The following is a 25505-nucleotide window of genomic DNA, read 5'->3' on the forward strand; positions in this document are numbered from 1 at the left end:
ATCAATCTGAAATAAGTTTTCAATTTTAAAACCATATGTTAGATTGGAGAACAAGAGGAATATTAGGGGTAAATGACACCCATAGACAGCATGGGTGAACTTTTAAACTATAAAAACGTCTTTGCAAATGCATAGATCTTACCGGGAATAAGCTACCAAGCCATTTATATCTATCCATTCGACTCCTCCCCTTATGCGGTTCCTAGGAAAACTAATAAGCATTTATCTCATCTGGCTCAAGTAGTGCAACTTCGTTCCGCCCAACCCATACCAGATTGTATTTCTTGCACTGCTTAAGAACAAACTTCTTGACACCCAAAGGAGGTTATCCTTCATAAGCCCTAACAACTTGATGAATCTTATCCGACAATTCCGTCCTCCTATAACTATTTTCCGGCACTCGTACTGTCCCATGAAAGCCACCATTTGTACTGACCATAAATGGAGGCCTTTTATGGGACATAAGTGCCTGAAAACGGTTACCGTAGTGTGGAATTGACGGAGAAGATTCGTCAAGATGTTGGGCTTATGAAGGCGAGCCTTCTTTGAGTGTTAAGACGTTTGTTCTTGAGCAGTGGAAAAAATACAATCTGGTATGGGTTGGGAGGAACAAAGTTGCACTACTTGACCCAGATGAGTTAGAAAATGCTTCTTGGTTTTCCTAAGAACAAGGGGGGGGGGGTGGATTAGTCGAACTGATAAATATATAAATCATTTGGTTACCCATTCTCGATAAGATTTATGCATTTGCAAAGACATTTTTATAGTTTAAAGTTTACAAATATGGTTTATGGTATTTCTCTTGTTCTCCAATCATGTGGCTTGGATCATTTTCAAATATAAACAACGTGGTTTAAAACTTTGCAAACCCGTATGATTTGGTTCATTCCATTAGGAAATACCGTCCAAATGTATTAAAAACCAAATTTCATAACCTATATAGGAGACGAATTGAATTTGGATCATATCAGATCTATGTCAATCTCTTTCTCTTTTCAATTTAGACCTTTAGAATTGAAAATAAATAAACTGTAACTTTTTCCCATTTTTTCTATACTGCATTCTTCAGTCTACTACTCCACCAGTGAAGAGTAACGTCTGCCCCTCCTATCCCTGAGAAGAGAGACACCATATTTATCCCTCTTGAGAATAAGTCTTTCAGCACAGATAAATGGTATGCAAGTGTATCAATCTGAAATAAGTTTTCAATTTTAAAACCATTTGTTAGATTGGAGAACAAGAGGAATATTAGGGGTAAATGACACCCATAGACTGTATTGGTGAACTTTTAAACTATAAAAACGTCTTTGCAAATGCATAGATCTTACCGGGAATAAGGTACCAAGCCATTTATATCTATCCATTCGACTCCTCCCCTTATGCGGTTGTTAGATGAGGTGCCGCGGCCTAATCTCCCGGACGGACCGGGGGGTGGACATCCTCATGGCGACGTAAGCGGTGATTGGCGCCGAAAGCAACCAATCGTGGAATCAAGCTGCTCGGTAGGACCGGAGCTCGGAGATATGGAAGAGTCGCCACCCACGAATGGGAAAATGAACACCGATCCCTTGCGGGAGACCGGTGTGGGTTCGGGAAACTTAGGTACGAGCCGAGAAGGCTAGCTCCTTTGCGGAGAAAGGCTACTAGGCACCCCGACATCGCCCGGTTATGAACCACCGGCCTCCTACTCAGCATGTTAGGCGATAACGGACTAATCGTATACTTCTTTAAGTTTAAAATTCATTTGAAACCTTTTCTTTCTCATTTTGGAAACCGTTTTGAGCATATATAATAGAAAAGCCACTTTAGTAAAGAATCACCCATTTTCATCAGTTCAATATAAAAGAGAGGGGAGGAAGGAAGAAGTGGTTTATTTATAATGTGATTTACATGTCGTGTTGCGAGTTAATTCTACACTAACTTATTTCCCCAAAACGAATTTATTTACATGATCCGCACCTTAATCGCCATTGGAACGATTTAGGTGCGTTTTAAAAACCCCGTTTGGTGAAGTTCACCCGAATCGCCATTGGAACGACTCGAGTGTTTGAAAACGTTTGAGATAAAAACCTTTAATAAGAAAACGTGGTTGAACATACAAGTCAATTTTATTTTTATACAAATCCTTTAAGAAAACGATTCAAAAACTTCCTTATTTATAATGAAAACGATTTTAATTACAAGGTTCGCTTAATCTGTCGTTGGAACGGACTAAGGTTTTAAAACGCGGTGTTTTGAGAAACGATTTGAAATGTCAAGAAAACACTATTTATTTACATTAGGAACCTCTAAAAAAACCTTAGTTTAAATAATTAAATTGAAAACTCTTTTTGTGATTTATTTCCCCCTTTTTCCTTAATGGATTCTCTACTTGTTATAATTACAATAATAAACATATTTGAACCAAAACTCACTCCCAAGTAAAACCCATTTGAAACATGGACTCCTAAATGCCCAAAGAATAAAGAAAATAATGTAGATATACATATATACATTTTAACCAAAAACCATGAAATAAAAGTTAATGAAAACAGACTATATAATACATATATGAAAATATTAAATATAATACATTTATACTTTAAACATGTGAAAATAGTAAATAAAACTCCTAGATAAGAGAATAACATTTAACCCCAAAATAGTTTTATTTAACAATAACTTATATAATCCAAATATCCCAAAACTATATATATACATAACTAATATAATCTTAAATGCCCAAAATAGTATATATTTATCCACTAATCTTAAATGTCAAAAATAATATATATACATAACTAATGTAACTTTAAATGTAAAAAATAATATATATTTATCCACAAAATGTCTATTAATTAATCACTCCCAAAACACCCAAGCAAATGTCATTTTAAAATAAAATTCATTACCATTTAAGTAAAAGAAAAAGAAGAGAAAAGATATATATACATATACTTATATTTAAAATAAAATAAAAAATGATGTATAAACATTCTAAATAACTATATGTATCAAATGTCCAAAAATAGTTTGAAAATATATATTACATAAATACACATATATATATAAAGGACCAAAAGCTTAAAAGTTAAGAAACAGTGACCAAAACAGCATTTTTTACATTCTGGCAGATTTACCGACGGAAAATCCGTCGGTAAACAGCAATTAGTGACAGAAACGGAAAATTACAGCAGCACTCTAATTATTTCCAGATTTATTCAAAGGCTTTAAATTAAGTCTAATTCAATCGTTTTGGATTTCCGAACTACCAAAAATGGATCATAGTCAATAACGGAAGTTCCTAAAACGACGTTTTTATTTTAAAACATTATTCGGAAATTCCTTTAAATTAAAACTTATAATTACAACGTTTTTAATACCCGAACTACCTTTTTATCGGATCACGGTTCGTATTGGGATATCAAAACAAGGTTTTTTATTTTAAAGCAAAACCAAATTTTATTCAACACGAGACGAAAATTAAATAAATACGCCAAATTAAATAAAACGTGATAAAATAAATGAATAACTAAATAAATAAAAACTATAACATGAAAATAAATAAAGGAAAGGAATAAATTAAATAAAATAAAACGAGTCTAGTCCTCGGATAATACCTCAAGTTCGGTATCTGACAGTCGAAGCCGATTGATTCCATGAGTCGTGATTTTCCGGTTTTTTAGTAAAAATTTAACTTTGGGAAAATTTGGATTTTTTTGGGAAAAAAAATATTTTCTCCAAAAAATTGACTTTCTCTCTCTAAAAATGTCTAGAGTGAGAAAGCTCCAAAAAATTCCTCCTCCCCAAATGCATGGGGATCCGTGCCTTTTATAGGCAAACGGATCCCCGGAAGAATGGGCGACACCCGAGTAAAATCGGGCGTCGCCCAAGATTGTTGGGCGGCCGCCCAACCTTTCATTGGGCTATCGCCCAATATTGTCGGGCGATCGCCCAACAGCGTTGGGCGTTCGCCCAACGATCGTTGGGCGTTCGCCCGATGTTGTTGGGCGCTCGCCCAACGGCCGCCGGGGCGCGTCTCGCACCGTCGGGCGCGCATGTCCCGTGGTCGTCGAGCGTGCGTTCCGTGCCGTCGGGCGCCCACGCGTCGTGGCCGCCGAACGCGCGTTTCACGCTGCCGGGCGCACACGCCCCGTGGCCAACGAGCGCGCGCTCCGCGCCGCCGGGCCCGTGCATCGCTCGGACGTCGAGCGCGTGCCATTCGTGGTTGGACGCGTGCGTCCGACGGACGTCGAGCGCACGCTTTGTGCTGTCGAGCGGGCGTCCGACTGTCGTCGAACGCGCGTCGGCTGCCGCTAAGCACTCGCACCATGCCGCTAAGCATTCGCGAGCCATCCGATCGACAACAGCGACCCGCCGTAACTTTTTTTCCTTATTATGTACCTATTATTTTTTCAAAACTTCCGGAATCAACCGTTTCAACCGTCTTGTTTACAGGTTTTCATCACAGGTCCTCCGACTCGGTGTCTACAGTTGCCCCTACTTTCCTATTTTGACAGTGATGTGTGTGTTTTGAAAACGTTTTTTGCTAACGCAACACATGCAATGTAAAACATATAAAAGTAAAAGACACGTAAAGAGTAGGAGGGAGAATACCTGACCTTCGCGCTGCGCGTTCCGGTGTCGTTTTCCGATTCACTCCAGCCTTTGCCTCTGAATCGGCCGTCGGTGGATGTTTTTCTCTCGGAATCTAGCGTACGTTGACTATGGGTAAGAACGGCTCAAAAGCAATTTCGGTGCACGACCGTGAGTAAAAGGGCTCAAAAGCTATTTCGGCCTACGACCGGGGGAAAAATGGCTCAAAAGCAACTCTGGTCTACAACCGTGAGTGAAGCGGCTCAAAAGCAACTCTGGTCTATGACCGCGAGTAAGATGGCTCAAAAGCGACCCTGGTCCACGACCGCAGGTACAACGGCTCAAAAGCAACTCCGGTCTGCGACCGTGAGTAAGATGGCTCAAAAGCGACCCTGGTCCACGACCGCGGGTACAACGGCTCAAAAGCAACTCCGGTCTGCGACCGTGAGTAAAATGGCTCAAAAGCAACCCTGGTCCACGACCGCGGGTAAAATGGCTCAAAAGCAACTCCGGTCTACGACCGTGAGTAAGATGGCTCAAAAGCAACCCTGGTCCATGACCGCGGGTAAAATGGCTCAAAAGCAACTCCGGTCTGCGACCGTGAGTAAGATGGCTCAAAAGCGACCCTGGTCCACGACCGCGGGTAAAATGACTCAAAAGCAACTTCGGTCTGCGACCGTGAGTAAGATGGCTCAAAAGCAACCCTAGTCTACGACTGTGAGTAAGATGGCTCAAAAGCGACCCAGGTCCACGACCGCCGGTAAAAATGGCTCAAAAGCAACTCCGGTCTGCGACCGTGAGTAAGATGGCTCGAAAGCGACCCTGGTCCACGACCGCGGGTAGAACGGCTCAAAAGCAAATCCGGTCTAAGACCGTGAGTAGAATGGCTCAAAAGCGAGGATTGTCTCTGAATTCTTCTACAACATTGTTGTCTGTATATTCTCACTGGATCTAGCGTCTCAGAGGTTTAATGGGAACGTGTTTTAGTCTAAAATGATATAGACTAACGATTATTTTTCTATTGACTGTCGTCTGTATTTTGACTGGTGTCACTGTTCTGTAAAAATTGGCTGTTGTCTGGAGTTCATATCTTGACAATATTGGTTGTTGTCTGGGAGAAATGCAGGCTGAAACGGACTGCAAATCGGAGGTCTGTGCACCTGGTAATTAATTATTTACTTTTTACCTTTATGTCACGTCGTACCTTTTTCAGTATTTACGGGAACGCCATTCCCTCTTTCCATATAAGGTGGTGGGGTTTCATTTCAACCCCACACCTTCTCTCTCTTCTTTCTCTCTCTAGATTTTGATTTGGATTATCCTCGGGATGGATTTGGATGAATGCGATGGCACGAGAGGCATGGAGGAGGTTTACGTGAACCTGGCTAGAGTGGACCCTTTCCACGATCCTACGACGCACCTGAGCCGGACACGCTGCAACGAGGTAAGTACTTTCTCACTTTTTCGTTATTTGATTCAAATTCTAGGCTTTAGTATTCCTATCCGAACATGATTTGCATGCTAACCTTTAGATTGCCTTAGAGGACTTTAGCTAGAAAATATGAATTTCTTCACTTACAAGTAACACTCGTTTATTTCTGTGTAAGAATGCGCGCTATATGCATGTGAATAGTAACCCTACGAATTTATGCATGCTAACAGTAAATAATAACGTGAATAGTAAAAACGTGAATAGTGCACGTGAATAGTGAAAACTTAACTAATGCACGTGAATAGTGCACGTGAATAGTAAAAATTTAACTAATGCACGTGAATAGTAAAAAAACGTGAATAGTGCACGTGAATAGTAAAAACGTGAATAGTGAAAACTTAACTAATGTACGTGAATAGTGCACGTGATTAGTAAAAACGTGACTAATGCCTCTTGTCAATGCGGACGAGAGTGGATTAAAGAATAAAGAATTAACTAAATCTTACATAAACGACCCTAAAGGAGAGATTTTTACAGAAAGTTGGTCCAAACCGACCAGATGTCTCTAGGTTAGACCCTGACTGAAAGAATAACTAGTCTTAACGTGTTTTCATCAAACGCACGCTTTAAATTTTCCTGTCTTGTTCTTTTTAGTTCCTCGAGATTTCCGGGACTACGGCCGAGATCCATACGTGGTATTCTATGCTAGGCGCCGCGGCGAGAGCCTGTGTGCGTGAGCTGGGCTTTGAGCCCTTTATTTCAGCGCTGCCCCGCACCAACGGGGTGTGCGATCGTTTTGGCCTGCGTGCCTTATGCGAGCGGTGGGTTGACTCGACCCACACCTTCCACCTTTCTTTTGGGGAGATGACCATCTCGCCCAGAGATTTTTCTTTGCTGACAGGGCTGCGGGGGAGTAGCACTCCAGTTCCCTTTTGTTTTGATATGATGCGACCGCGGGTCGACCGCGCTAGGCTAGCTGCTTTGATTGGGCCGGGAGTTTCTCCAGCGAAGTTCGTTTCTACTGCGAGTCTTTTGAGTCGCCGGGATTTTGGCAAGACGGACGATGCTGACTTGGCAGTTCGTAGCTTCCTAGTGTACACCCTGAGTGAGACGATTTTCCGCACCAAGAGCGGAAAGGTACACGCTGGTCTTATTCAGGCTCTCAGTGATTTGGATGCGGCAGCGTCTTATGATTGGGCGGGAGCGGGCCTAGCCTTCTTATATAAGTTTTTGGATTTGACTTGCCGGAAGCGCAAGGACTTCGGTGGTTACACCTTTTCCCTACTAGTACGTGACGCATCCTTGACTCGCCCATTTTATCTTCTTCGCGCTTTTACGTTCATAACCCTTATTTTTACCGCAGGTTTGGGCGTATGAGAGGCGGATCCTTCCTAGCCAGTCTCGGCCTCGATCACGAGTACCGAGGCTCCCTCTCATGACTCGGTGGAGAGAGTTTGACCTAGGCGCAGAGAAGAGACGGACGGTGGCGCGGCTCCTAGACTGGATTGACTCGCGGACCCTGGGACAGGTAGATATCTTCTAGTCGTGCTAGATTCTTGTTTGATCGGATCTGACCTTTCTGTGTGTTTTTTTTTCTTAGATCAAGTTTAGGTGGGACGACCTTGACTTTGGTCCCGACTATATGTACGTGACTTTGGTCCAGGAGCAGCAGTGCGTGCTCACCGGCCCCTGCGTGCGGGCTTGGTATTTGGGCGACCGGGGCATCACCGGGATTAGGGACACACACTGGTCACCGGGCGAGATTCCCGTTTCCATGTTCGCAGTGCGGACCATGCCCTTGTCGGTCATCCGTCAGGACTTGACCTGTCGGTTTGTCGGTAGAGAGGTGTGGGTTCATGTCGGGGGCCGTGATTTTTACCTATCGACTCTGTTGAGCACGAGGGATGCCCCAGCGGCGGCGATGGAGGTGGATCCCGTGGCAGACGTATTTTCGCGGGAGGCGGTCGCGGCAGTTTTTAGTCAGGAGGAGGTTCTGGTGAGTGGTTCAACCTATTTACCTTTATCCATGAGATGGTTAGCGGTATTTATTGTGTTTTCATTTGCAGGAGGGGTCCTGGAGGAGCGCTCATCTGTCGGACTTCTTTGACGGCACTCGAGCTCAGACATCTGCGGGCGAGCCACCCTACTATGTCGGCGAGTCCTCCAGTGCCGCCCGACCGGAGAGGTCCTCTTTCGGTGTGCCCGTTCCGGACTACGAGAGAGATTTCACCACCGTTTGTTATGATGAGTTCGGGACAGCCTATGCGGGTGTCAAGATGGCTCCTCCCGTCTTCACATCGAGGGTGCCTTTTGACCCTTCCGACGCTTCGCAGACTACGAGAGAGACTTGTACAGATTATATGGGACTCTCCGGTTACCTCCGACACCGCCTCAGCTTGCGCTGTGCCGATCACCTGGTATGTATCCTTACTTTATTTTAGTGTAGTGGAATGCATGCATGTATGTATGATTTCTATTCTTGCCTATGCTGCTTCTTATTTATTTTTTCATCTGTTTTTCCTTTCTTTTTTTTAGAGCGATCTTCATGCCCATGAGCAGAGACAGAGTGAGTCGGTGCGGGAGGCCGACGCCAGGGTTGGCCATGCGTACCAAAACGGAACGACCACTGGTCGGGGGTGATGCGGAGGGAGACTGAGGGTCGCCTTGCCGTCGAGGAGAGAGCGCGTGGTGAGATGATGGGACGCCTCGCTACCGAGGAGAGGGTGCATGTTGAGACCACTGGACGCCTCGCTGCCGAGGAGAGAGCACGAGTTGCTGAGGAGAGGCTCCGAGTTACTGAGGACACCTTATCTGCGGAGCGGGCATCGCATTTGGGGAGGTTTGAGGCTTATTGGGACTTCCCTCCATATTAGGCTTATTATGTATTGCTTTGTAGTTTTCATTAGAGTTACCCCGATGTATAGCCGATGTATAGGGAGTGGGGTGGATAGCAGGTAGGCTTTTTATTGTGAAAAGTAAGGTAGGAAATGTATAACTCATGATTCATATTACCATGCATTCAGTAAATTATGATGATTCCAATCATTCTTGTCAAATATATTCATGCCTTTATTTATTTACAAACAACAGAAATACTTAGCCTCTTATACATTGTTTTTGTAATTGCTCAAGTTATAACTATTGTTGCCAGGACCCGCCTTTCGGTTTTCGGATCCCGGCGATTTTTCTCCTCTCCTTTTACTATCCCGGAATTTTCAAATGAGTGCCCTTTCGGGTTTTCACCCACTGGGATGTCCCTTATTGTTGCATAGGCCGCCCTTTGCGGGTTTTCAACCTATCGGGAATTTTTCTTTCTTTTTTTTTTACGAAAAGTATTTCTTAAGCCTATCCAGGTTGGTAGGTTCGGAGAATTCCATTCCGTCCATAGTAGTTAACTTCACCGCTCCTTTGCTTAGTATCTTCTTCACGACGAATGGCCCTTCCCAGTTAGGTTTAAACTTTCCCCTAGGATCGGTGTGCATCACACGGATCTGTTTCAGCACCAAATCTCCTTCTTTGATAGGGCTGGTCTTGACTTTTTTATTGAAAGCTCGAGCCATCCTTCTTTGATATAACTGTACATGGTAAAGGGCTTCCATCCTTTTTTCGTCAACTAACGACAACTGCTCACATCGCCTCTTCACCCATTCCGTCTCGGGGATTTCTGCTTCCACTGCGATTCTCAACGATCGCTTTTCGATTTCAATCGGCAGGACTGCTTATGTTCCGTATACCAAGGAGAAGGGCGTTGCCCCAGTTGAGGTTCTAACTGTCGTACGATAAGCCCATAACGCGAGTGGGAGCTGCTCATGCCAATTCCGATGTGATTCCACCGTTTTTACGAGAATTCTCTTAAGGTTCTTATTAGCTGCTTCTACTGCTCCATTAGCTTGTGGACGGTACGGAGAAGACCTGTGATGTTCAATGTCATATTCTCGGAAGAGACTTCTTACTTCCCCCTGAAACTGGACCCCATTATCCGTAATCATGTGATGAGGCACTCCGAACCTGGTGATCAAGTGTTTCTCAATGAACTTTCTCATCTGCTTGGATCCCAATTTGCTAAACGACTCTGCCTCTACCCACTTGGTGAAATAATCGATGGCGACTGCGATAAACTTGTGCCCATTCGAAGCATTAGGCCTTACCTCACCAATGATGTCAATGCCCCAAGCAGCGAATGACCAAATAGGTGCTAACACATGTAATTCCATGGCTGGCAGATGACTACAATCGCCGTGGATTTGACAATCGTGGCATTTCTTCGCATACTCATTACAATCTCTTTCCATGGTGAGCCAATAGAAGCCATGTCTGATGATTTTCTTGGCCAGCACTGCTCCTCCCATATGGGCCCCACAAATCCCTGAGTGTATTGATTCCATTGCCTCGCGGGCTTCTCCCACATCCAAGCACCTTAGTTGTAACCCATCAATGTGCCTTTTATAGAGCAAGTTGTTGTGGATGACGAACTGCCGAGCTAACCTTCTAATCACAGCTTGATCCCTGGGCTCTGACTCTGCCCCTAACAGAATTACGTCTTCGTAGCATGGTTTGTGAGATCTCCTCAATACCAACGGCTTCGAGGCCAGGTTCCGGGGGTTGTCCCAAACTGACACCAAAGTGACCAAGGCATCCGCTGCCTGGTTCTGCGCTCGAGGAATGTGATAGAAACGACACTCCTTGAATCTTTGTGCCAACCCTTCTAGCTGATCTAGATATGGACGTAGCCTTTCTTCCCTTACTTCCCAGTTTCCTTGTGCCTGCTCGATGATTAGCTTTGAGTCACCCCAAATTTCGACATACGATGCTCCCAGTGCTGCTAATGACTCTAAACCATAAATGCACGCTTCATATTCGGCCATATTATTGGTGAGAGGGAAGGATAACTTCTTTGCCATCGGGATCCTTTCTCCTTCCGGTGAAATAAGTAGTATTCCAACTCCGGCTCCATTTGAATTAACTGCTCCGTCGAAGAACATTTTCCATGGTATAACTTCTATTGCGTTCAAGTGTTCATCGGGGAAATCATAGCTTATCTCTTCCTCTTCTGCATTTAGAGGTTGGTTGGCCAGAAACTCTGCCACGGCCCTCCCTTTGACAACCTTCTTCGTTACATATTCAATGTCAAACTCGGATAAAAGTAGTAGCCATCGGGCTAACTTCCCTGTCAACGACGGAGTTCGGTACAGATACTTCACGGGGTCCATCCGAGAAATAATGATCACTTTATACGATTGAAAATAATGCCGTAGTTTCTTCGTTAGCCATACTACTGCCACACATGTCTTTTCGATCATGTTGTACTTGAGCTCGTATTCCAGGAACTTCTTACTCAGATAATACACCGCGTGCTCCACACCGGTGTCTCCCTCTTGGGCCAGCATTGCCCCAATAGATCGCTCCTCAATCGCTACGTAGAGGAGAAGCGGTTTTCCTAGTTTAGGTGGTCTCAACACTGGTGGATTAGACAAATAGTTCCGGACGCTCTCCAAAGCTTGCTGACACTTATCATTCCAGATTGTGGGTTGGTCTTTCCTTAACAACTTAAAGATTGGCTCGCAGATTGCGGTGAGTCTTGCTATGAACCGACTGATATACTGAACCTGCCCCAGAAACCCTCTCACTTCTTTCTCATTCTTCGGCGCCGGCATTTCCTGTATAGCCTTCACCTTATCAGGATCTACTTCGATTCCCTTATTTCCGATTACATAGCCTAAGATTTTCCCTGACGAAACGCCGAAAAAGCACTTCTTCGGATTTAACCTTAGCTTGAATTCTGCAATTCGGGCCAAAAACTTCTCCAGCGTAGCAAAATGCCCCTCTCTTGTCTCTGATTTGACCATTATGTCATCCACATAAACTTCTACCTCCTTGTGTATCATATCATGGAACAATGTTGTGGCCATTCGCTGGTAAGTTGCCCCGGCATTTTTTAAACCAAACGGCATCACTCTGTAACAATATGTCCCCCACTCAGTTGTGAACGAGGTTTTTGCTTTGTGTTTTTCAGCCATCTGAACTTGCATGTAGCCCATGAAACCGTCCACATTCGTGTGTAAGACGCTTGATGCTGCACTGTCGATCAACACGTCAATATGAGGTAATGCGAATTCATCCTTGGGGCATGCCTTGTTAAGGTCTCGATAATCGACGCACATTCTCACTTTGCCGTCTTTTTTTGCGATGGGCACCACATCTGCGACCCAAGGGGGATAGTCGATTACTTCGATGAACCCTGCTTCTAACTGCTTCTTCACTTCCTCTCTGATCTTATTTGCCCATTCCGATCTCATGCGTCGGAGCTTCTGCTTTACGGGCCTCGCCTCGGGATATGTTGGAATACGGTGAGTTACGATTGATTGATCAATTCCAGGCATGTCTTCGTATGTCCAAGCAAACACTATTTCGTATTTTTTAATTATTCTCTCGAATTCTTTCCTCTCTTCAATAGTTAATTCTTGAGCAATTGGTATAAGTTTAGGATTTTCATCCGTACCAAGATTGAAAGTTGACATTTCTATTGCATTGATTTCAAATGTAGGCATGTTATATGAATGAGAATGCATGGTATGATCACGATCAACATCAAGCAAGTAAGCAAAATCAGAATTCATTTCATTGATAGTATTGGCGATTACATCATCTGATTCAAACAAAGCAGTAATACAATTTTCATCATCAAGGTTCTCGGGCTTCTCATATGCTTTGGAGGTACTGGGTTCATTCCCCGCTCCTGCAGTTGCTTCAATGGTGATGACTTGCTCTTCGGCATTCAAGTCTAACATCATAATCTCCTCGACAAAGCAGCTCGCCTTTCCTTTGCCCCAGTCGGCAACATCATTGAAGATTTCGAAGCCCGGCAGAATCTTTCCTTCGGTGCTAGTCCACGACTCGGGGGTTCCTGAATACACCTTTCCATGCCCCTTATTCACGAAGTATTTTCTTAGGCCCACTTTTCCTTCAATACTTGCATTGGATGGACCTCCTTGCTCATATCCCAAACCCCTCCGGGTTTTCTGACTCTTAAAGTCCGGAAATTCTGGCAACCCCTGATGGTCTTCTCCTAAGCCCATTCCTGGGATGAAACCTCCCTTCATCATCTTCACCACATCGGTGGTCATGCTAGACTCGTAGATCCCAGAAACTCGGAATCCGGAGAAAAGCTGAGGCTCGATCCCCAATGCCGCCACTGAGCTCAATTTTTCTGCTCTGATTGTCACTATCTCTTCCCCGAAGGGAAACTTGATCATTTGATGGAGCGTGGAGGGCACACCTCCCAACTTGTGGAACCATGGGCGTCCCAACAATACAGCAAAGGTTACCGGGATATCCAGCACTGTGAACTCAGTTTCTTCTTCATGCGGCCCCACTTTCAACTTGGCCTTAAAGACTCCTTCAATATGCCTACGACTATCATCATAAGCCCTAATCACAGTTTCCGAGGCCGTCAAGTCTCCTCTTTCCACTCCCAGTTTAGATAAGAGTTTCAACGGGCAAACATTAATAGCCGATCCATCATCGACCATCACACAGCTAGTCTTCTTCCCGTTAATCTCAGCTCGGATGTACAAAGGCTTGTTGTGAGCTTTTCCCTCCTCTGGGAGATCCTCATCAGTAAACGTGATCTCGGTTTTCTTTCGAGCCATAATTGCCCCTACTAGCGCTGCCGGCTCAGTATCGGTAGAAATGACCAAACTCTGCAGCTCTTCCATCAGGTTCTCACGATGATACTTAGAATGGCATAAAACTTCCCACACCGTGGATTTAGCTTGTGTCTTCTTCAACTGCTCGAGAACTTGGTCGTCGGGCTTAGGAGCCGACCCTTCCCCTATCTCAGTCTCTACCATAGGTGCCTTTCCTTCGACCACTCGACCTGATCTTGTCATGATGGCGATTTCCAGCTCATCATCCGATTCGTCCCAAATGTTAATAGGAATCCTCCGATTAGCATCTTCCTCGTCCGAAGAGCTCTCCCAAATCTCTACAATCATTAAATCCATAACATGAGGAACGTTCGGATTCATAATCCTGGAGGGACACTCTACTCATCCTTCTAGCTGCTAACGGAATAGCTCCTCTCTGTATGCACATAAGCTGCACCTTATTGCTCATTGTTTCGTGACACTGCTCATAACGGTGCCTCCACCTCCTAGCATAATCCACAAATGGTTCCTCGGGGAATTGCCTGATCCTATCTAGATCCTCCAGGGATCCCATCCACGGGACATACATCTCATATCTTGCCACAAAGGCGCTCCTAAGCGGTACCCAATGACCCATTTCCTCTTCTGATAGGCCTTGATGCCACAACAAGGCTTCTCCCCTTAGGGTTTCTGGAAAATGTTCATGTAATTCACATTGCGGAAATCCGGCATCGTACATATGGTTGCGGAATAACCTCGCATGCTCAACAGGATCCTGGTATCCACCATACCTAGGCATCGCTAACACCGCATCGGGTGTTTGATAAGAGGGGGAATCCGGGGTTTGCTCTGCCAGAATCCATACCGTATACTCTTTGATAAACCTCTTCGTCATTGCCGCCCAATCGGTCTTAACATACATTGGAAGTGACATATACCACATTAACGGCTCACCCATCAGCGAATTACAGAACAAGCTGGTGATCTCTTCTTCCTTAAAATCCAAAGGCGCCATGGCCGATAAGTAGAAGTGAAGGTGTTCCATAGGATCTTTGTTGCCATTATACTTGCTAACCCTCGGTAACGGACGCTTGATAGGTCCAATCTGCATTGCGAAGCGCTATGCGGTCCTGTCCTCGGCTCTTTGGTACTTTTCTAAGAATAAATCTGATAATTGATCCCAATCATGCTTGCAAGAGTCGGGTAATGAGTGGAACCACCCCAAAGGCTCGCCTACCAGCGAATGGTGAAACCACTGAGCAATCTCGTCCACCCCGAAGGATTCAACAAACATGTCGCGCATATATTCACGCAAGTGCACCTCGGGATTACCTCCACCACTAAACAGACCCAAATTAGGCACAATAGTTCGAGACGACCCTTCTCCGGTCTCTTCGGCACTATCTTCATCATACGGTGCTCCACGGTCCAACCCTTCATCCATCAGTTCATCCTCCTGTTCCTCACCAAGGAAGGACACATATATACCATTTCCTACATTGCTCTTTTCGTCGGAGTCCAACAACTCCTCTACATTCTCCTCAAAGGATTCCAACACTACACTTTCTTCCAGACCAACTCCGATCATGCTCACCCTATGATTAGGCAATGGATTACGCCTAACGGAAGGGTTCGCTGACGAGGGATCAGCTATCTTCTTCTCCTCGATTAGATCTTGGATTTCGTGTTTTAGCCTCTCGCAATTCTCAATTGTATGCCCATAACTGCTGTGGAACTCACAATACCCTCTAGCCTATATCCCGACTTCGTCCACTTGGTATAAGCTTTCTTTGGCTCTCCATCCCCCTCGACGGTCAAGGCACAACTATACATCTGATTGAAATCGGTAAACAGCATATACCACAATTCATTCTTAATATACGGCAATGTGTTGCCAACCACCATTCGAATCTGATCTTGCTCAAGCGGCTTCTGCTTCATAACCGCGGCCTTAGCCCTCCATCTTTTCACAAAATCGGAAAAAGATTCTCCAGCCTGTTGCTTAGTGCTCTCTAACTCCTTCAAAGTGACCTCAAGCATGGTGTTGAAGCTATACTGAGCGATGAATGACTTCGCTAATTCCTTCCAATCCCTCTTTGTTACCATCGGCAATGCATGAAACCATGTGAGGGCAGCCCCCTCTAGGTAAGTGTTGAACAGCCCCAGGACTTGATCCTCAGTCAGGATCGTGTGCTTCATCACAACAACATACTGATTCATATGAGCGGTGGGATCTCCAGTTCCATCGAACTTCTTCATGTCAGGGAGCCGGAATTTCAAAGGCAAAGCTGTTGCCGATAAACAATTCTTCAAGTTATAAAAGTCCTGACTCCCGGAACTTCCCCCGCGTAAGTCCTGCACTTCCTGTGTGATGTGTTGTTTCCACTCCTCTTCCTTAGCTTTCTCCTTCTCAAGCTGCTTTCGGATATAATCCTGATAATCATCCTCGTTCCCAAAGCGAGGGCCATCGTTCACCTCATTCTCAGCGTGCTTGTTGCCACTCTTTTCATCCTTCATGGCCAACTTAGCTATCTGGGCTGCTATTATTGCTAACTGCTCATTAATGTTGTTCACAGAGTTTTCCAATCCGGCCACTTTTTCGTCGGTCGCAGACATACTGACAGAAGAAGGAGTATACCCGGATGAAGATGAATCAGAAGCCACAATTGCTGATTCGGGACTGTCAATCTGTAGCTGATCAAACTGTCTAACTAGCCGACTGCTCTCTCGGTACCACAATCGCTTAATGATGACGTCTGCGTGAATGGTATCCATTAGTATGTATGCATGATTTTATATGCATGATTCGTGGTGTGTGCGTTTATTATTTACGGATATATAAGATAAGAAGAACAAACGTTAGTCTAATTACACGTATCACAACATCCCTCTTCCACCCTTATTCCTCCACACACTCGTTGGTCCAGGTCTCTTTCCTAGGATTTTGGTTTTAGGCTCATATTGCGGTCCAGGGGACGCGTGATGCCGTCGATTATTGCGGAAAAAAGTAAATCATCCATCAGACAATACCGTTCGTTTTGACGTGTCAACATTCAGTGACTAAGAAATCGACCAGGTAAGATTGTCCTTTCGGTATAACTCGTCTTTCGTCCTTTCGCGAGACGCATTAATTCGGGTTTTGACTCCCTTTGAGCGCATCTCGGTTTTTAGACGTGGTACAAGTTATTCTTTTAGTCCAATCGTTCGTTATCGTCCATGACTCGTTCCCTTTTATTCACGCGGATTCGTGTCTCGATTTTGGGATTACAACGGGATCTTTTGGATCTATCAAGAGACGTAACCATGCGTTTATTTAGTGATGAAATCACTTTTGAATTTAGGGAACGGATTCATCGCGTAACGCGTTTGTTTTTAGCGTTAAGACTCCGTTTGCTCGTTTTAGCTACCTGAAAAGACGGCGAGTCTTATTTGAGCGCACGGTAATCTTTCGGCTAATTACAACTCTTTATTCTTTCCAATCTCCAGGATATATCACCTTAGCGTGGCTATAGAAAATCAACGTTTCGTTGAATCGCATGTTTATTCGAAGCAAGGATTTCACCGTTCTTTTTCATTTGGGCACGAATTAAGCAAACACGTACATCGGGCCATATTTCTTGCAGTTTTGGTAACGGTCGAAATGATCGAGTCATTAGTCAAAACCTGCAGTCTCGTCCATATGGCGCAATTATGCGGTTTGGTTTGATTCGGCTTCGTGATTTTAAACAACGCATATACTTGTTCGAGACACGTATCCAACGACATTGGTTTATTTTCTTTAACTACTCTCGAGATTGACATATATCGTAGATAAAGAATGGTTTTGGTCGTTTGTTTATTTTTTCCTTTTCTTTTATTTTCTTAGTCACCTTTGCGGACACGTCCATTTCTCTTAAGAACGACACACGGCATAACGTAAGAGCTCGTCTTTTATTCGGAAGGGACGGGTCACGTTTGCGAAACTCTTTACGTTACAACAGGGTCATTCGAAACAGAAATGTTCTTCGTTTTTCGTTTCGTCATAATTTCGTTTTATCCCAACCTATTTAAAGAATGTGAATAACGGCTACTCGTTAATATAGTCTTTTGAATCGAGATATAACTATCCTTAATATCAAACCGATCTGTACTAATACGTGCTTACGTCATAACGTATTTCTATGAACATGTGCCTTCTTCGGGACACGAAAAGGGACCAGGCGGGTCGCACAAGTTCATTCATACGAGATGACTAAGTCGTCTTTAGTTCGAATCGTTTCAATACTTTGGGGTAGTTCATATATCGGTTTGAGAGTATATATTAACGTATCGTTTCATTTTCTTTACATATGTTAGGATTGGACACGTATCATGGCGATTTGAAAACACGAATTGATTCATTTATCACATCAAAAATAGTAACGGGTAATCCTATGGAAACTTCTAAGGCTACTATATGCCGACACGGCTGAGCGCGGGACCTCACAGGACCGCACAAATTCGCCCCTAACGAATGGATGGGGACCCTTTGGCGACTTACTGTAAGGGGGAACTTACACTAGCCTCTTTCGAGCGACGAATGGACTCTCGCTAGAGGTTTCACGGAAATTACCCAAAAGGTTTGCAATAATGCACATGAATGCATACGAAAAGAAATAATACGATCTGTCCCCGTTAAGAGCTTAATACACGCCTTCCGGAATCAAATTTCTCGCTTCCCCAACAGAGTCGCCACTTGTTAGACGAGGTGCTGCGGCCTAATCTCCCGGGCGGACCGGGGGGTGGACAACCTCATGGCGACGTAAGCGGTGATTGGCGCCGAAAGCAACCAATCGTGGAATCAAGCTGCTCGGCAGGACCGGAGCTCGGAGATATGGAAGAGTCGCCACCCAGGAATGGGAAAATGAACACCGATCCCTTACGGGAGACCAGTGTGGGTTCGGGAAACTTAGGTACGAGCCGAGAAGGCTAGCTCCTTTCCGGAGAAAGTCTACTAGGCACCCCGATATCGCCCGGTTATGAACCACCGGCCTCCTACTCAGCATGTTAGGCGATAACGGACTAATCGTATACTTCTTTAAGTTTAAAATTCATTTGAAACCTTTTCTTTCTCATTTTGGAAACCGTTTTGAGCATATATAATAGAAAAGCCACTTTAGTAAAGAATCACCCATTTTCATCAGTTCAATATAAAAGAGAGGGGAGGAAGGAAGAAGTGGTTTATTTATAATGTGATTTACATGTCGTGTTGCGAGTTAATTCTACACTAACTTATTTCCCCAAAACGAATTTATTTACATGATCCGCACCTTAATCGCTGTTGGAACGATTTAGGTGCGTTTTAAAAACCCCGTTTGGTGAAGTTCACCCGAATCGCCGTTGGAACGACTCGAGTGTTTGAAAACGTTTGAGATAAAAACCTTTAATAAGAAAACGTGGTTGAACATACAAGTCAAATTTATTTTTATACAAATCCTTTAAGAAAACGATTCAAAAACTTCCTTATTTATAATGAAAACGATTTTAATTACAAGGTTCGCTTAATCTGTCGTTGGAACGGACTAAGGTTTTAAAACGCGGTGTTTTGAGAAACGATTTGAAATGTCAAGAAAACACTATTTATTTACATTAGGAACCTCTAAAAAAACCTTAGTTTAAATAATTAAATTGAAAACTCTTTTTGTGATTTATTTCCCCCTTTTTCCTTAATGGATTCTCTACTTGTTATAATTACAATAATAAACATATTTGAACCAAAACTCACTCCCAAGTAAAACCCATTTGAAACATGGACTCCTAAATGCCCAAAGAATAAAGAAAATAATGTAGATATACATATATACATTTTAACCAAAAACCATGAAATAAAAGTTAATGAAAACAGACTATATAATACATATATGAAAATATTAAATATAATACATTTATATTTTAAACATGTGAAAATAGTAAATAAAACTCCTAGATAAGAGAATAACATTTAACCCCAAAATAGTTTTATTTAACAATAACTTATATAATCCAAATATCCCAAAACTATATATATACATAACTAATATAATCTTAAATGCCCAAAATAGTATATATTTATCCACTAATCTTAAATGTCAAAAATAATATATATACATAACTAATGTAACTTTAAATGTCAAAATAATATATATTTATCCACAAAATGTCTACTAATTAATCACTCCCAAAACACCCAAGCAAATGTCATTTTAAAATAAAATTCATTACCATTTAAGTAAAAGAAAAAGAAGAGAAAAGATATATATACATATACTTATATTTAAAATAAAATAAAAAATGATGTATAAACATTCTAAATAACTATATGTATCAAATGTCCAAAAATAGTTTGAAAATATATATTACATAAATACACATATATATATAAAGGACCAAAAGCTTAAAAGTTAAGAAACAGGGACCAAAACAGCATTTTTTACATTCTGGCAGATTTACCGACGGAAAATCCGTCGGTAAACAGCAATTAGTGACAGAAACAGAAAATTACAGCAGCACTCCAATTGTTTCCAGATTTATTCAAAGGCTTTAAATTAAGTCTAATTCAATCGTTTTGGATTTCCGAACTACCAAAAATGGATCATAGTCAATAACGGAAGTTCCTAAAACGACGTTTTTATTTTAAAACATTATTCGGAAATTCCTTTAAATTAAAACTTATAAGTACAACGTTTTTAATACCCGAACTACCTTTTTATCGGATCACGGTTCGTATTGGGAAATCAAAACGAGGTTTTTTATTTTAAAGCAAAACCAAATTTTATTCAACACGAGACGAAAATACGCCAAATTAAATAAAACGTGATAAAATAAATGAATAACTAAATAAATAAAAACTATAACATGAAAATAAATAAAGGAAAGGAATAAATTAAATAAAATAAAACGAGTCTAGTCCTCGGATAATACCTCAAGTTCGGTATCTGACAGTCGAAGCCGATTGATTCCACGAGTCGTGATTTTCCGGTTTTTTAGTAAAAATTTAACTTTGGGAAAATTTGGATTTTTTTGGGAAAAAAAATGGTTTCTCCAAAAAATTGACTTTCTCTCTCTAAAAATGTCTAGAGTGAGAAAGCTCCAAAAAATTCCTCCCCAAATGCATGGGGATCCGTGCCTTTTATAGGCAAACGGATCCCCGGAAGAATGGGCGACGCCCGAGTAAAATCGGGCGTCGCCCAAGAGTGTTGGGCGGCCGCCCAAGGCATGTTGGGCGGCCGCCCAACCTTCCGTTGGGCTATCGCCCAACATTGTTGGGCGATCGCCCAACAATAGTTGGGCGGCCGCCCAACATTTGTTGGGCGATCGCCCAACAATTGTTGGGCGATCGCCCAACAGCGTTGGGCGTTCGCCCAACGATCGTTGGGCGTTGGCCCGACGTTGTTGGGCGCTCGCCCAACGGCCGCCGGGGCGCGTCTCGCGCCGTCGGGCGCGCACGTCCCGTGGCCGTCGAGCGTGCGTTCCGGGAATAAGCTACCAATCCATTTATATCTATCCATTCGACTTCTCCCCTTATTCGGTTCCTAGTAAAACTAATAAGCATTTATCTCATCTGGCTCAAGTAGTGCAACTTCATTCCGCCCAACCTATACCAGATTGTATTTCTTGCACTGATCAAGAACAAACTTCTTGACATCTAAAGGAGGTCCTCCTTCATAAGCCCTAACAACTTGATGGATCTTATCCGAAAATCCCGTCCTCCTATAACTATTTTCAGGCACTCGTACTGTCCCATGAAAGCCACCATTTGTACTGACCATAAATGGAGGCCTTTTATGGGACATGAGTGCCTGAAAACGGTTACCGGAGTGTGGAATTGATGGAGAAGATTCGTCAAGATGTTGGGCTTATGAAGGAGAACCTCCTTTGGGTGTTAAGACGTTTGTTCTTGAGCAGTGCAAAAAATACAACCTGGTATGGGTTAGGAGGAACAAAGTTGCACTACTTCACCCAGGCGAGTTAGAAAATGCTTCTTGGTTTTCCTAAGAACAAGGGGAGGTGGGATTAGTCGAACTGATAAATATATAAATCATTTGATTACTCATTCTCGATAAAATTTATGCATTTCCAAAGACATTTTTATAGTTTAAAAGTTTACAAATATGGTTTATGGTATTTCTCTTGTTCCCCAATCATGTGGCTTGGATCATTTTCAAATATAAACAACGTGGTTTATAAGTTTGCAAACCCATACGGTTTGGTGCATTCCATTAGGAAATACCGTCCAAATGTATTAAAAACCGAATTTCATAACCTATATAGGAGACGAATTGAATTTGGATCATATCAGATCTTTGTTAATCTCTCTCTCTTTTCAATTTAGACCTTAAGAATTGAAAATAAATAAACTGTAACTTTTTCTCCATTTTTTCTATATTGCATTCTTCAGTCTACTACTCCACCAGTCAAGAGTAACGTCTGCCCCTCCTATCCCTGAGAAGAGAGACACCATATTTATCCCTCTTGAGAATAAGTCTTTCAGCACAGATAAATGGTACACAACTGTATCAATCTGAAATAAGTTTTCAATTTTAAAACCATTTGTTAGATTGGAGAACAAGAGGAATATTAGGGGTAAATGACACCCATAGACTGTATTGGTGAACTTTTAAACTATAAAAACGTCTTTCAAATGCAAAGATCTTACCGGGAATAAGCTACCAAGCCATTTATATCTATCCATTCGACTCCTCCCCTTATGCGGTTCCTAGGAAAACTAATAAGCATTTATCTCATCTGGCTCAAGTAGTGCAACTTCGTTCCGCCCAACCTATACCAGATTGTATTTCTTGCACTGATCAAGAACAAACTTCTTGACACCCAAAGGAGGTTCTCCTTCATAAGCCCTAACAACTTGATGAATCTTATCCGACAATTCCGTCCTCCTGTAACTATTTTGAGACACTCGTACTGTCCCATGAAAGCCACCATTTGTACTGACCATAAATGGAGGCCTTTTATGGGACATGAGTGCTTGAAAACGGTTACCGGAGTGTGGAATTGACGAAGAAGATTCGTCAAGATGTTGGGCTTATGAAGGCGAGCCTTCTTTGAGTGTTAAGACATTTGTTCTTGAGCAGTGGAAAAAATACAATCTGGTATGGGTTGGGAGGAACAAAGTTGCACTACTTGACCCAGATGAGTTAGAAAATGCTTCTTGGTTTTCCTAAGAACAAGGGGGGGGTGGGATTAGTCGAACTGATAAATATATAAATCATTTGGTTACCCATTCTCGATAAGATTTATGCATTTGCAAAGAGATTTTTATAGTTTAAAGTTTACAAATATGGTTTATGGTATTTCTCTTGTTCTCCAATCATGTGGCTTGGATCATTTTCAAATATAAACAACGTGGTTTAAAACTTTGCAAACCCGTATGATTTGGTTCATTCCATTAGGAAATACAGTCCAACTGTATTAAAAACCAAATTTCATAGCCTAATTAGGACACGAATTGAATTTGGATCTTATCAGATCTATCTCAATCTCTTTCTCTTTTCAATTTCGACCTTTAGAATTGACAATAAATAAACTGTAACTTTTTCTTCATTTTTTTCTATACTGCATTCTTCAGTCTACTACTCCACCAGTGAAGAGCAACGTCTGACCCTCCTATCCTTGAGAAGACAGACACCAGATTTATCCCTCTTGAGAATAAGTCTTTCAACACAGATTTATGGTACGCAACTGTATCAATCTGAAATAAGTTTTCAATTTTAAAACCATATGTTAGATTGGAGAACAAGAGGAATATTAGGGGTAAATGACACCCTTATACTGTATTGGTGAACTTTTAAACTATAAAAACGTCTTTGCAAATGCATAGATCTTACCGGGAATAAGCTACCAATCCATTTATATCTATCCATTCGACTTCTCCCCTTATTTGGTTCCTAGGAAAACTAATAAGCATTTATCTCATCTGGCTCAAGTAGTGCAACTTCATTCCGCCCAACCTATACCAGATTGTATTTCTTGCACTGATCAAGAGCAAACTTCTTGACATCTAAAGGAGGTCCTCCTTCATAAGCCCTAACAACTTGATAGATCTTATCCGAAAATTCTGTCGTCCTATAACTATTTTCAGGCACTCGTACTATCCCATGAAAGCCACCATTTGTACTGACCATAAATGGAGGCCTTTTATGGGACATGAGTGCCTGAAAACGGTTACCGGAGTGTGGAATTGATGGAGAAGATTCGTCAAGATGTTGGGCTTATGAAGGAGAACCTCCTTTGAGTGTTAAGACGTTTGTTCTTGAGTAGTGCAAAAAATAAAACCTGGTATGGGTTAGGAGGAACAAAGTTGCACTACTTCACCCAGGCGAGTTAGAAAATGCTTCTTGGTTTTCCTAAGAACAAGGGGAGGTGGGATTAGTCGAACTGATAAATTTATAAATCATTTGGTTACTCATTCTCGATAAGATTTATGCATTTGCAAAGACATTTTTATAGTTTAAAGTTTACAAATATGGTTTATGGTATTTCTCTTGTTCTCCAATCATGTGGCTTGGATCATTTTCAAATATAAACAACGTGGTTTAAAACTTTGCAAACCCGTATGATTTGGTTCATTCCATTAGGAAATACCGTCCAAATGTATTAAAAACCAAATTTCATAGCCTAATTAGGACACGAATTGAATTTGGATCTTATCAGATCTATCTCAATCTCTTTCTCTTTTCAATTTAGACCTTTAGAATTGAAAATAAATAAACTGTAACTTTTTCTTCATTTTTTTCTATACTACATTCTTCAGTCTACTACTCCACTAGTGAAGAACAACGTCTGACCCTCCTATCCCTGAGAAGAGAGAAAAAGTCTTTCAACACAGATATATGGTATGCAACTGTATCAATCTGAAATAAGTTTTCAATTTTAAAACCATATGTTAGATTGGAGAACAAGAGGAATATTAGGGGTAAATGACACCCTTAGACTGTATTGGTGAACTTTTAAACTATAAAAACGTCTTTGCAAATGCATAGATCTTACCGGGAATAAGCTACCAATCCATTTATATCTATCCATTCGACTTCTCCCCTTATTCGGTTCCTAGTAAAACTAATAAGCATTTATCTCATCTGGCTCAAGTAGTGCAACTTCATTCCGCCCAACCTATACCAGATTGTATTTCTTGCACTGATCAGGAACAAACTTCTTGACATCTAAAGGAGGTCCTCCTTCATAAGCCCTAACAACTTGATGGATCTTATCCGAAAATCCCGTCCTCCTATAACTATTTTCAGGCACTCGTACTGTCCCATGAAAGCCACCATTTGTACTGACCATAAATGGAGGCCTTTTATGGGACATGAGTGCCTGAAAACGGTTACCGGAGTGTGGAATTGATGGAGAAGATTCGTCAAGATGTTGGGCTTATGAAGGAGAACCTCCTTTGAGTGTTAAGACGTTTGTTCTTGAGCAGTGCAAAAAATAAAACCTGGTATGGGTTAGGAGGAACAAAGTTGCACTACTTCACCCAGGCGAGTTAGAAAATGCTTCTTGGTTTTCCTAGGAACAAGGGGAGGTGGGATTAGTCGAACTGATAAATATATAAATCATTTGATTACTCATTCTCGATAAAATTTATGCATTTCCAAAGACATTTTTATAGTTTAAAAGTTTACAAATATGGTTTATGGTATTTCTCTTGTTCCCCAATCATGTGGCTTGGATCATTTTCAAATATAAACAACGTGGTTTATAAGTTTGCAAACCCATACAGTTTCATAACCTATATAGGAGACGAATTGAATTTGGATCAGATCAGATCTATGTCAATCTCTCTCTCTTTTCAATTTAGACCTTTAGAATTGGAAATAAATAAACTGTAACTTTTTCTC

This window comes from Euphorbia lathyris, chromosome 10 (assembly GCF_963576675.1).
Source record: "Euphorbia lathyris chromosome 10, ddEupLath1.1, whole genome shotgun sequence".
Lineage (NCBI taxonomy): Eukaryota > Viridiplantae > Streptophyta > Magnoliopsida > Malpighiales > Euphorbiaceae > Euphorbia > Euphorbia lathyris.